Source organism: Clupea harengus, chromosome 18, assembly GCF_900700415.2.
Source record: "Clupea harengus chromosome 18, Ch_v2.0.2, whole genome shotgun sequence".
NCBI lineage: Eukaryota > Metazoa > Chordata > Actinopteri > Clupeiformes > Clupeidae > Clupea > Clupea harengus.
Window position 1 is genome coordinate 4,335,706 of NC_045169.1, and position 12,484 is coordinate 4,348,189.

General features: G+C 43.5%; 1 protein-coding gene across 1 annotated transcript in view; it reads left to right on the plus strand.

Annotated features, from left to right (window-relative positions):
• Positions 1–10,731: 10,731 nt before the first annotated feature.
• The window catches only part of rph3ab (rabphilin 3A homolog (mouse), b), a 35,504-nt gene continuing 33,751 nt past the window's right edge, over positions 10,732–12,484 (plus strand). The window contains exon 1 of the mRNA XM_031585138.2: positions 10,732–10,917. The gene's annotated coding sequence lies outside the window, so the exon portion shown is untranslated. The remainder of the gene's footprint in view (positions 10,918–12,484) is intronic.

Below are 12,484 nucleotides of genomic sequence, written 5' to 3' on the forward strand. Positions count from 1 at the left end.
TACTCACGCTTCCTCACTTATCTCTCCTGTACTCCTGCGCCTGTATGGAAACGCGCGCCGTTTAGGAGCCGTATTTCTTCACGTCCCACGGGGAGGGAGAAGGGAATTGTCCATTGTTGCATGTTAAGATTGTAATGTATGTATGTTAATAATATGTGTTGCATGCGTAGTGTGTGTACATATTGTAATATATGGCTTTGGGGGCTTTGGTTTGACTTGGTGTGGGGTTATGTATATGTTAATGCTACTTATTGTATTGTCTATGGGAATTAATGTGGGGAGGGCTCTCCCACTTCAATGGTTGGGTCCAACTAGGTCTGATTGGACCAATTTGGCTCCAAGTGCTGTATTATTTAAAGAGTGCCTCATTCCTTCCCAGGGGGCGTCAGAGAAGGAGTGCTTACCTGCCGTGAGGTTCAGTAAATTCTGCATAGACTGCTAGTTTTGAGAAATTAGTCTTTCCAGCCAGACGTCAGTGTTGAGAAGTGGTTCATTTCTAGAGGCTTGGAATGCACTCTAGGGACACCTGCTGGTCAATGAAAATACGGTGTAGGAAAGATTCTCAGGACAGTGAATTTGTTCAATACGTGGTGCACAAAAGGCCTGCTACAATAACATGCATACTCATAAAAGGGGGGAGCTCTTATGAAATATCAGAGTCAGCCAGAAGGCATGGGGCGCATTCTGAGGTCTAATGGAAGAAGATTCAGAGCTGCTTGGCCATCAGACGCATAGCATACACCAAACACTACACATCACATCAGAAACACACCATCCCCACTGTGAAGCATGGTGCAGTGGGGATGCTTCTCTGCAGCAGGCCCTGAAGGCCTCTTAAGGTGGGGGCAGCATGGTGCAGTGGGGATGCTTCTCTGCAGCGGGCCCTGGAGGCCTCTTAAGGTAGAGGGTCAAATGAATGCAGCAAATATATGTAAATAATAAGACAATGATCCCAGGCATATATCTAAAACTACACAATAATTTGTAGCTAGACTTGAAAAGGGCTGTTCATTTACAATCCCGATGCAACCTGGCGGAGCTTGAGCAGTTTCAGAAAAATTGCAGTGTCCAGATGTGACTCAAAGCTGATAGAGTCCTAGACACACACACACACACACACAGGCTCAAGGCTGATAGAGACCTACACACACAGGCTCAAGGCTGATAGAGACCTACACACACAGGCTCAAGGCTGATAGAGACCTACACACACAGGCTCAAAGCTGATAGAGACCTACACACACACACACACACACAGCCGATAGAGACCTACACACACACACACACACAGCCGATAGAGACCTACACACACACACACACAGCCGATAGAGACCTACACACACACACACACAGCCGATAGAGACCTACACACACACACACACAGATGATAGAGACCTACACACACACACACACACACACACAGGCTCAAGGCTGATAGAGACCCACACACACACACACACACACACACAGGCTCAAGGCTGATAGAGACCTACACACACAGGCTCAAAGCTGATAGAGACCTACACACACACACACACACACACAGGCTCAAGGCTGATAGAGACCCACACACACACACACACACAGGCTCAAGGCTGATAGAGACCTACACACACAGCTGATAGAGACCTACACACACACACACACACAGGCTCAAGGCTGATAGAGACCCACACACACACACACACACACAGGCTCAAGGCTGATAGAGACCCACACACACACACACACACACACACACACAGGCTCAAGGCTGATAGAGACCCACACACACACACACACACAGGCTCAAAGCTGATAGAGACCCACACACACACACACAGGCTCAAAGCTGATAGAGACCTACACACACAGGCTCAAAGCTGATAGAGACCTACACACACAGGCTCAAAGCTGATAGAGACCTACACACACAGGCTCAAAGCTGATCGAGACCTACACACACAGGCTCAAAGCTCTATTTGCTGCCGATATCTATCAAATGCTGACTTGAAGAGGGTGAGACTTTTTGCAATCAATTATTTTGTGCTAATGTGAGAAGGTGAATTCTCCCCCTTCGCACCGTGGCAATAAAAGGGAGGATTGCCCTTTAACAGACAGACCCCCCCCCCCCCCCCCCCCGGCGCAATGGTTGGATCCGGGCGTCCCCACGAGTGGTTGGCTCCAAGAGCAACTAATTGATTGTGTGCCTGGTTCTGTGTGCCTTGTCTGTGTACCTTGTGTGTGTATGTACTTGCTATATGGCCAGTATATGTACTTAGTTTAAGGTTAGTCTCTGTGCCTAGGTTTGGGGCCTGGCTTGGGCCAAACAGGTGCCTGTGATTGGGCCTAAGTAGGACAAGCAGGTGCCCAGGGTGCAGAGTACTGAGGTGCCTGTGAGTACGGCCGGTATGTTTGGTTTGTTTGTTTGTTTGTTTTATTTCATTTCATGGGCACATGTGTTGGGGGGCTATAGAGCCCTTGTTAATAAATGTATATATTTTTGTACGGAAACACCACCATCTCCTGCACTCTTCTTCCTCACTACACCACCAAGTCCAGTCGCCACATCCCAAATAACATGGGGGACCGGTCGGTCTTTCACAGTGCTTCATATTTTTTATTCTGTTTTCACTTTGACACTAATTATTATTTTTCTGCTGATCAATGTCAATGTCAATGTTTTCTTCAGTTATTTGGTTTTACCAACAGATGGTTAGGCAAAATATCAGTACAGGCTGGCTACTTTTAAATGTGTTACCTGCAGTCAAACTTTTCCCAAATCATGTGCTGAATCAGGATTGAACCCACGACTTACTTTACATAGACCGATTGTGGTGTTGGTGCTATCACCATTTATTCACCTCACTTTACAATGGTGAGATCTACTCTTACTCATAACCATCGGTTAATACCTGAATGCTTCTTTACATGTTCTTCCACGACTGTTCATACTTGAGCTTTTCCTTAGGCTACCCAAACAATTAGTGTGTTTAAAGTCTCTAAAGAGTAGGTAAGTTGGGTGCATTTGTTTTGCAGTAAAGGAGATCGGTGCTGAATTAATGTGGTCTGTCCTTTACTGATTGGGTGAGAACAGTTCAGATTTTAGTGGCTGTAAAAACCACAGGGCGGAGATCATTATCATATAAGAAAACGACGCATTTTACACCTTAATAAATATTAAGTCAGGGTGTAAAACGCAAGGCGTGTTGCTAATATTCCAAAATGTGAGCATTAGTGTGCACTTTGTGTTAAGCATTAAGGCACGTTGCTTATATTCCAAAACGAGAGCGTTAGCGTGCCAATGTGTTGTTGCTATGATATAGTTAGCTTATTATACGGCTCCTCAGAATGTTCCAAAAGGTTATATTGATTTGAAAGCTTGCTGCACATAATACTGTATTTTGGGGGCAGAATAATTTTACACATGGACAAACCTTTTTCTCATTTGAGCTTCTTGTAAATCCAACCTGTTGACTAATGGGTAACATACTTTTTTTTTTTCATAGTTTATCAATGCTTTAGTTGAAATAATTGAATTGCACTTTGTACAAATCACCAGAATGCCAGTTGAGGGCTAAGAGGGTTGAATAATCCAGCTGTAGTCCTACATCACAAGGCCTAATGAGGGAGTCTGTCTCGCACAACACAGGCAGGAGGGGAACAAGTTCAAATTGGACAAGTTTCTTATACTACAAAGCTGCCTCACTCAGATTTCACCGTATTTCTCACATCTCTGTTGTTCAATGTTATTTTTTTTTGGGTTGAGTGTGAACAACAATAGAAAGTGTGTACGTGTACGTGTGTGTATTTATAAATTGAGATTAAAAAAAGGTCTCTTTTCATGTATCTATCGTTATTATTAAGCAACAGTGTTGTCTAATTAAATATCAGTTTACACACCTCTTAGATAATTAATAAAACATACTGCAAACTATATATATACTATACTATATATACTATATGGGGTTAGTATGTATGCACTATAGTTACCTATTTGCCTGTTCATGAGTCACATGGACAAGCATGCAGATGATGACAAACAGCTTGAGGTTCTGGCTGATCTGTACGAGGCTTTGACCCGGGCCGTTGTGTGGCAAGCATGAGAGGTGCCTGATACAGTGAGTCAAAGAGGCATCAGGAGACGTTGGTTGGATGTCAAGCGTACGCTAGAGCCCCTGACGTAGGAGATGAGGCAAGCCGACTATTAGCACACTCAAGAGCGTGTGAGAGCAGACGAGGCCGACGTCAGGCCACTCAAAAGCACACTGGGTGGGTGATACAATGAACACCGCTGCCCTCGCTTTGACCGAGTGCATCTTCACATTCATCACACCTCCAAGTGGTGACAAGTGGCTGCAATTTGCATCATTTTTTTTTTTTTTTTGTCAGTCTTGATGCTAATCCGGGCTACGTCACCTAGCGAAGCGGCAAGTGCACAAAAAGAAGTTGACACTGTGTGCTGAGACTCGGTGTGTCATAACAGCTAAGGCCCTGGGGGTCGGACATCCAGATCCGAACTGATAAGAATGTCTCTGAAACATCCGCTCTATTTCATTCACTGAAAGCATCTGCCTTGCAGGTAAATCTTCACCATTGTCTTTGAGAAGATAAAAACTAAACACAGTTTTAAATTATGTGTCATTTTACATTTATTTAATCTAATATTATCTTACATTATACTGGATGTAGGTGCCCGTGTCATAAAACTAGCCAATTTATTGTGTTTGCTTTAACAATTACAGTGATGTGCTGGCAGATATGCACACAAACCAAAACACAATGCCAAATCACTCTGCTGCTAATTACATTACGCCATACAGCACACATCAAACATCTTCTAGAGGCCGTAGGCTATTCACATACACACTGGCCACAGCATTACTCAGGGTTGTCTTGATAACCTCATAAAAACGATAACAAATAGCTTTGCAAACATACAAAACTATAAATATGTTACTGACACACATCCACGCTAAGTACATTTTGGCACAGGCTTGGTCCATAGAGCCTATACACCACAAACAAACGAAAAAAAGATTTGGCTTTACAGCCTAACTCACAATTGATGGCTGTTTCCGAAGAAGGAAAGTGCCTTCTCTTACAGCAAGGCATCTAATGAACTCATCCGCTATGACCCTCAGGTCTCTGCTCAAAATGTTTTTGTAATAGTTCAATACCTTTTAAGTCTTCCTTGTCCCATCAGAGATACATTTAAAGACCCAGCAGGCTTTAAAAAAAACAGATGTGCAAGAGGTGACAGGAACTGCCCAGGTCTGATATGTCTGATGGGGTGTGGGAAACAAACTGGCACAGACTAAGACACACTCTATTCCAGCCATTCAACAACTATGTAAGGTAGGGGTGGGATTGATTAGCTGTTGAGTTCAAATATCAACAACCCTTCACCAGGATCTAGCACTGCACCTTTAACTCCAGCGTAGGCAGCTCGATGAAGATTTGACTTCTCATAACATCTGAAACTTGTTAAATGTGTCCGTTTCCACTGGTTTTGACCAGAAACATTGTTTTAGCCAACTCTACAATGCCATACAATGCCATGTCCTCACACAGCAGCCAGAGGATGATCAACTGAATTTGTTTCGGTCTGCCACTCATTTTTCTCTATGTGAATGAAGACATCAATATATCAGGCAGAAAATGGCGTCAGACAAATTGTGGGTACTGGAGTTCTTGTGACCTGTGAGAACCCCATGGGTGTCTTTGTAAATGAGTTTAGCCGTTCAGTTATTTATTAATAAATAAAACACTCTGTGAAAGCGAAGTACTGTGTTCTTGTTTTAAGGCAGAGCCTCAGATCGTATCTAGGACCTCACCCCATATTGTTGGTGGCGTACATGTGTCTCCAAAACGACACGTTTAAAATTCACCCCAGTGACATGCTCATGAAGGCAGCTGTTGTATACTGAGGCAGAGCTCCTCTACTTGTTAAGAAGTAACTCAAGAGAGTTGATGTCCAGTAATGGGTTGAGCACCAAAGCCCACTGGATATCAGTACCCCTTTTACAGTGGAAAGAGGACCTGGCACACTTGCACAGAATGGTGGGTATCATGCAGCTGGCAAACAGCAAGGAAAAAGCCGACTAAGCAAGGAAACGTGTAGTGGACAGAAACTAAAGGTTAGTTGGCCAGGGGCCCCTGAAGTCAAATGAATGGAATTGCATCAATGTTGATTTAAAAGGAATTTTGGAAGGATTGAAGGGTACAGCAGAGAATAAATTGAATCGCATGGGTGAGGTCATCTATAATTATGGCATGAAAAGATATGAAGTTTGTCAGAAAGCTAGAAAGGAAAAGCAAGGTCTAAGTCAAGACGACAGGTTGAAATAAAAAAAGAGAAATAGATGTGAGAAAGAAGGCAGCTGAAGAAGCAATGGAAACGAGCAGATGAGAACGTATTAGTGTAGAGTAGGGCAGCGGTAAAGAGTAAAGTGGCTACGTTAAGAAGGGAGCTCCTCAGACAAAGAAGGAAGAAGACCGAACAGCCTAGGACTGCATTCTACAAGGATCCTTTTAAGTTTGTGAAGTCTTCAGAGAAAACAAGAAGTTTGAGAGTTGAAAGAAGGACCTATAGAGGAGTATCTTCAACAGCTACATACAGACAATCAGAGTCAGACATTTCTTCAATTGGAGAGATACAGTAGATTCACCAAAGGCCAAGGGCTCACCCAGGTGGACAGAGGTGCAAGAGGTTATGCATTGAGCAAAGGGCTGCATCATCTCCCGGGCCCAAACAGGAGCACCTTATCATTTGCATGGAAAAAAGGAACAATTCCAAGGATGCGGCAGGTGGTATTTTCATTCCAAAGGAGAATAACACTGTGACCATAGGCCAATTTCAACCAATCAGTCTTCTGAATGTGGAAGGAAAGATCTTTAGTGTGGTAGCAAGGAGGTTGGTCTTCTATCTGAAGGCAAATAGTTTGATGGATATTTCTATGCAGAAAGCAGGAATCTCTGTTTATTTCTGGATGTCTGGAACACAGCAGTATGATTTGACATCAAATTCAGGCAACAAAGTCAGAAGGCAAAGACCTCCGTGTAGTGTTTTTGGATCTTGCAAAAGCCTTTGGATCGGTGCCACACAGTCTATTGTGGAAAGCATTCAGCTACTCTCAGTTCCCTACTGAAAGCTTTAACACATGTAACTACACCACATCCTGGCAGCATTTAGAGATTGGTATTGTGGCTGGATGTACCATTTCACAGTTGGCTTTCACTGTGGCAGTTGAGGTAATTATAAGGGCATCCAAATGGGTTGTTGAAAGGCTGCAGAATGGTACCCGGTAAACTCCCATTCAAGCTTATATGGTTGACATAACCACGGTGACAACAACTGCACCATGTAAATGTCGACTGTTAGTCAAGTTGAATGACAAGACAATGGACAAGGATAAAAGTAAAAACCTAGCAAATGTAGACATGTTTCTATTAGGAAGGGAAACTGGTGGAAGAGGGGTTTCATATTAATGGTGAGTTGATTCCTGCTCTTGTAGAAAAACCTGTGAAGAGTTTGGGCAGGTGGTACAATTCCTCATTGAGTGACCGGGGACAGGTTTCAGAGTTTAGAGAATCAATTGTTAAGGCTTTCAGTACTATTGATAAGACCCTCTTGCCTGGTAAACTGAAAGTGTGGTGCTTGCAGTTTGGGCTTTTGCTATGCATAATGTGGCCTTTGACTGTGTGTGACTTTGCTATTTCAGAGGTGGGGAAATTTGAGAGTCATAAATAAGGCAGTAAGGAAATGGCTTGGGGTGCCACATGTTCTAAGGTACTTTAAGTTTGTATAGAAATTGAAAGAAGTATTTTGGAGTTACCAATGACCAGCTTGGTGGAGGAGTTCAAATGTGCTAAGACCAGCCAGGAGATTTCTAAGGATCCAGTAGTCCAGAACGCTGCTCCAATGGTAAAAACAGGGAAGAAGTCTAATCCACGAGAAGCAGCTCATCAAGCACAAGGTGCATTATAGCACAGGGATGTGATGGGGCAGGTAGAGTGGAAGAGTTGGCTTTGGGCTATAGGTGACAGTTGGAAGGCATGGGGTAAGGCTACATTTCTGGAGAGAAGGCAGGTGGTAACTAGTTTTTGTTCACAAGCAAGAGGAGGGCACTAAATTACCAGCTCTGGCTTTTCAAGCAAAGCGAGGGCAATGGATGAACTGGCATGATGTTGAGACAAGGAAGATCAGCTGGAGAGAACTTTAGGCTATGGATGATAACCACACTGAATTAATTGTTGGATGCCCTTCCCACCCCACAGAATCTCAGTCAGTGGGTGGGTGAGGATGAAAGCTGCAAGTTGTGAATGGGTGTTTTGACTCATTTATACGTATTCTGTCAGGGTGTAAAACTAGGGGTTCGCCCAGGGTCGCTACACGTGGAGATATAATCAGGTTTTAAAATCATTTACATGCTTGTTTGATTTCTGTTATCATCCTAAGTCACCTTCTCCATTTAAATGCTCTATTTTGTCCAATTTAACCATTTGTATGACTAAAGTTAGTCATTATTTCAATTCAAAAGCTCTAAATCTGACAGCATAGGGCTATAAGCATCATACTCAGAATGTATAGGCCTTTAAGACAAGTGGTGACGTGTTCTTATAAGTATGGCTTTTGCAGCTGTTTCTGGAGGGAAATATTATGACTAGAGATCATGCAGTGCTACAGTATCCAACAATTTGATTTCACACACGATAGAGAGAAATTGCAAGTTTCATGTGAGGACATGAAACAATCAAATCAATGTTATATCTCCTGCTTGCCAGTGTACAGTGTAATTGGTACAGATGTATCAGTGTATAAATAAGACTATAAGGGTTTCAATTCTAAATGTATAGTGTCAATCCCGCCACATTTGATGGATAACATGACTCTCATGATTACATACTTTACATACAGACCTTTCCATATTCATGTTCTCTACCTTGCTGATTAAAGTCGTTTTTTTAAACAATCTCTGATCAAATAAGATCAAAACAAAATGAAATATGTGTGTCTATAGGTACCAGTGATGACTTAAGACATTTTCCAGTCAGTCTCAATATATTTACCCATTTTGTTCTTCCCTAAAAGGTCCTGCTCAGTGGAGCTCTTGATCACCACTCCCCCAGAATGAGAGTGAGTAAGCACATTTAAGAGTGAGGTCGACAACATTTTGCCTGCATTTGCAGTTGCTCTTTTACTTTGAGATTCTTGTGCATGGAATACCAATTGACAAGCTACATATTTATCACCCGTGGTCATTGCTCACTGCACCAGAATGTAAAATCCTAAAGGAATTTCCTCATACATATATTTGAAATTCGATGCCTCATGTTAGGTGTATGTGTAGCAGATCATTGTCCCTCGACCCTTTATCTCTTGTACCCTTTCTCTCAGAATCCCTATTTACTCATCCCTCTTTCACATCCACACTGGTCCAGCGAGGACCCCCTCATACAGACCAGTCCAGAGGCAAGTAACCAGAACTAACATCCATCTTCTTGCCATTTAACTGAATTGGCTCAGCTCCTGTACCGTCACTCACCACAATTTCCAGTCCAATCTTTAACCCCTGGTCAGCCTTTATGCTTTAGATCACAGACAACTCACTTCTGCTCCGAGAGCTTTGATAGGAGGCCTCAGCTGCACAGCCTCATGCTTCACTAATGACATATTTCAGTGAGAGATTTGAAAGTTAAGGGCAATGGATTGGTGTTTTATACAATAAAGTTAGTATCAGAAAGCCCACAGTAAATCATAATCTGTTATATACGAATAACTTGAGTAGTATGTTTTTGATTTATTTATTTAATCCTCGGAAAACACATTGAAGAATAAGACCCTCATTTACAATGGTGCCGAGGGTACAATGAACGTTTAACGTTGAGCCACCGATTTTCTTCTCATTCTCACCCTCTATAATAATATCTAACACAAAACAATTCCCAGACATTCCCTGAGTTAATAGGATATGACCAGTAGAGTGCGCCATTCTCAAGGTTTACATGTGATGGGCCACTCAACAAAACATCTATTCAGGGTCTTGTTCATCTCTTTTTTACTGCGCGTTATTGAGAAATATGTTATAACTATTAAACTGAGATAGTGAGGAAAATAAGGTCAGCTAGGAAATGTTTCGAAGTTTGTTTCCCAGAGGGCAGAAGTCACAGATGTTGACATGCTTTTCGGGTGTGTCCGATATGTCTGTTGCGCTGTCCAAGGTACTGGATGTTGTCAGGTGGGAATGAGCAGTCACTTGAGACGGCCCTAAGCAGTTCTAGGGTTTCTGATGTATTAACACATTAATTTCTGTTGTTAATATTTAGTCATCTGGTTGTATGAGTCTAGAGGATTTTCTCACCGTATTATCATCGATGTCATGCAGTAGCTGTCCGCTGTCTTCTGAAGTTGTATGAGCAAACAATCAGAGCCTTCAAATTGATTTGGCATGAATCATCATCAACCACCAGTTTCAGAACCTCGGGGTGAACACAATAAGGTCTGGAGGGAAAAGTTTAGATTAGTTTTGGTCATTTACAGGTACTTAAACACGATGCAACGCGCGTGTTGGTTACAGAGAAGAGAAATGGAAGAAACGTTGAGTTCAGTTTTTCTTTCCAGGGTGTCGGGGTTTCCTTACAAGGGTATCAAGGGCTTGGCGTTCAGAGCTTCAGGAAGATCCCACGCAAGGCTGAAGGAGCGCCCGCTGGCAGTTTAGATCTAAGAGAAGGGGGCGGGGGGAGGGGGGGGGAGTGCTCTTTCGTTCCGTGCTACTGCGCGCTCTGGAATACAGGAGCAACCCCCCGTGGCTGCTAACGCTTTCTCCATCGGTCGTTGCATGCGCAATAGACGACTCAGCTGTCGATTCCGCCTGTGCTGAATTAGTTCGCATCAATTGCTGGCATCTCCTTTCTGCGGGCGGGCACGAAAAATAGGTAAGGATTACCAGATTTTGGTTGTTTTTTTTAACAATGCAGTTTGCCATGAAGGCACAATTTCTTTAGCGAAATGATTTAATTCTTCATTAGCTTCATTCATTTGCGTTAATTGGTAAAAGGGATCAGCTCATATGGGAGAATCAATGGGAGAGCGTCTTGCCTATCGGGGGAAAATGGATGGTGGGCTGTTGTAAGCCATTCATTTGTATCGAGAGCAAATTCTGGAGGGATTTTTTTTGTTCTATTAGCGATATCTTTACGAGAAAAATTGCCAGTGCGAAAAGCATTTCCATTCAACATTTGCTATGACCTTATCGGTTTAATGCCTGCTGATTTGAACAATAACTGTATATAATGCTAACCGTAAGAATCTACGCGTGAGTAGATGACGAAAGCCTCCCCAACTTAAATGCTTTGAAACGCTGACAAGCGCATGTGTTGGCCCCCGCCCCCTCTCCATACAAGAAACGGATGGCTGTGGTTTTTGATGATCTACTTCTGCAGGGGAAACATATTTCTGTCATCACATGCAATTGATGTGCAACGTTAGTCCGTTGTCTTATCACTGAAAAACATCACCATGGTTGGTCACGGTAACGCCTTCTCAGCAGCACCCAGCACCCATTCAAACACCAACGGCTTGCTGTTACGTCTTGGCGATTGTCCCTGCATGGTATACAATGAAGAAGCGTTGACAGGTTGTAGTTAAGGCGTATTATCCCACATGGTCTGTGCTGGTTTTCTCTATTCTCAATTCGGCAGGCATTATCAGCATTAATTAGGGCAGGGTGCTTGCCCTCTGTCACTGATGGAAGAAAAAAAAAAGTGCTCTGTCATTGGTGTACAGAAGCCGTGCCCCTAAAGTTTAAGGGCCGTCATATGAAATGTGAAAGCTTTCAGATGCATTAGACTCTCTCACGTCAACCTGATTTCCAGCTGTCAACCAGTGAGGGGGCTTGGATAATGGGGGGCTGTCTCAGTCTCATCCAGACCGACCTGAACGCTAAAGCTGTGCACATCTCGAGACTCTTGGAGGCATGATGGCCTGCAGCCCATCTTTGCTGGTATTGATCTCCTCAGCACCCTCAGCAGCAGGGCTTTAAATCCAGCCCTGGGTGGACTCGCAGCGATTGAGATGTTCAATCCCCTTGGCTCCCGAACGCTGTGTTGGCACAGACTGGGGTTTCAGATACAGAAAACACAGCATTTTCAGGATTTGTAAGACTGCAGGAGATGCAAAATAAATACATGCCAGGTTTTCTAAATCATCCACTCAAATAGAATAGAACGGAAAATAAACCCCAGAATGTTTCAGTGCCAACAGCCTCCCTGTGGGATCTATCAGAGCCTGTATGTAGTGTGAAGGTAGGCATAGGGGCATAGGCTGGTACTCTCCTGGGCGTGTGGTGGGGGGTTGTGAGCAGCGGGAGGGAGAGAGGATGGGGGTGGTGAATGAAACACCAGGCTGCAGCTGCTTCCTCGTGCAGCCTCAGCCAGGAAGCTGACGTGTTGGTCTGACGTGTTCTCTCCTGCTCCCACTCCTCTCTCTCTCTCTCTCTCTTGC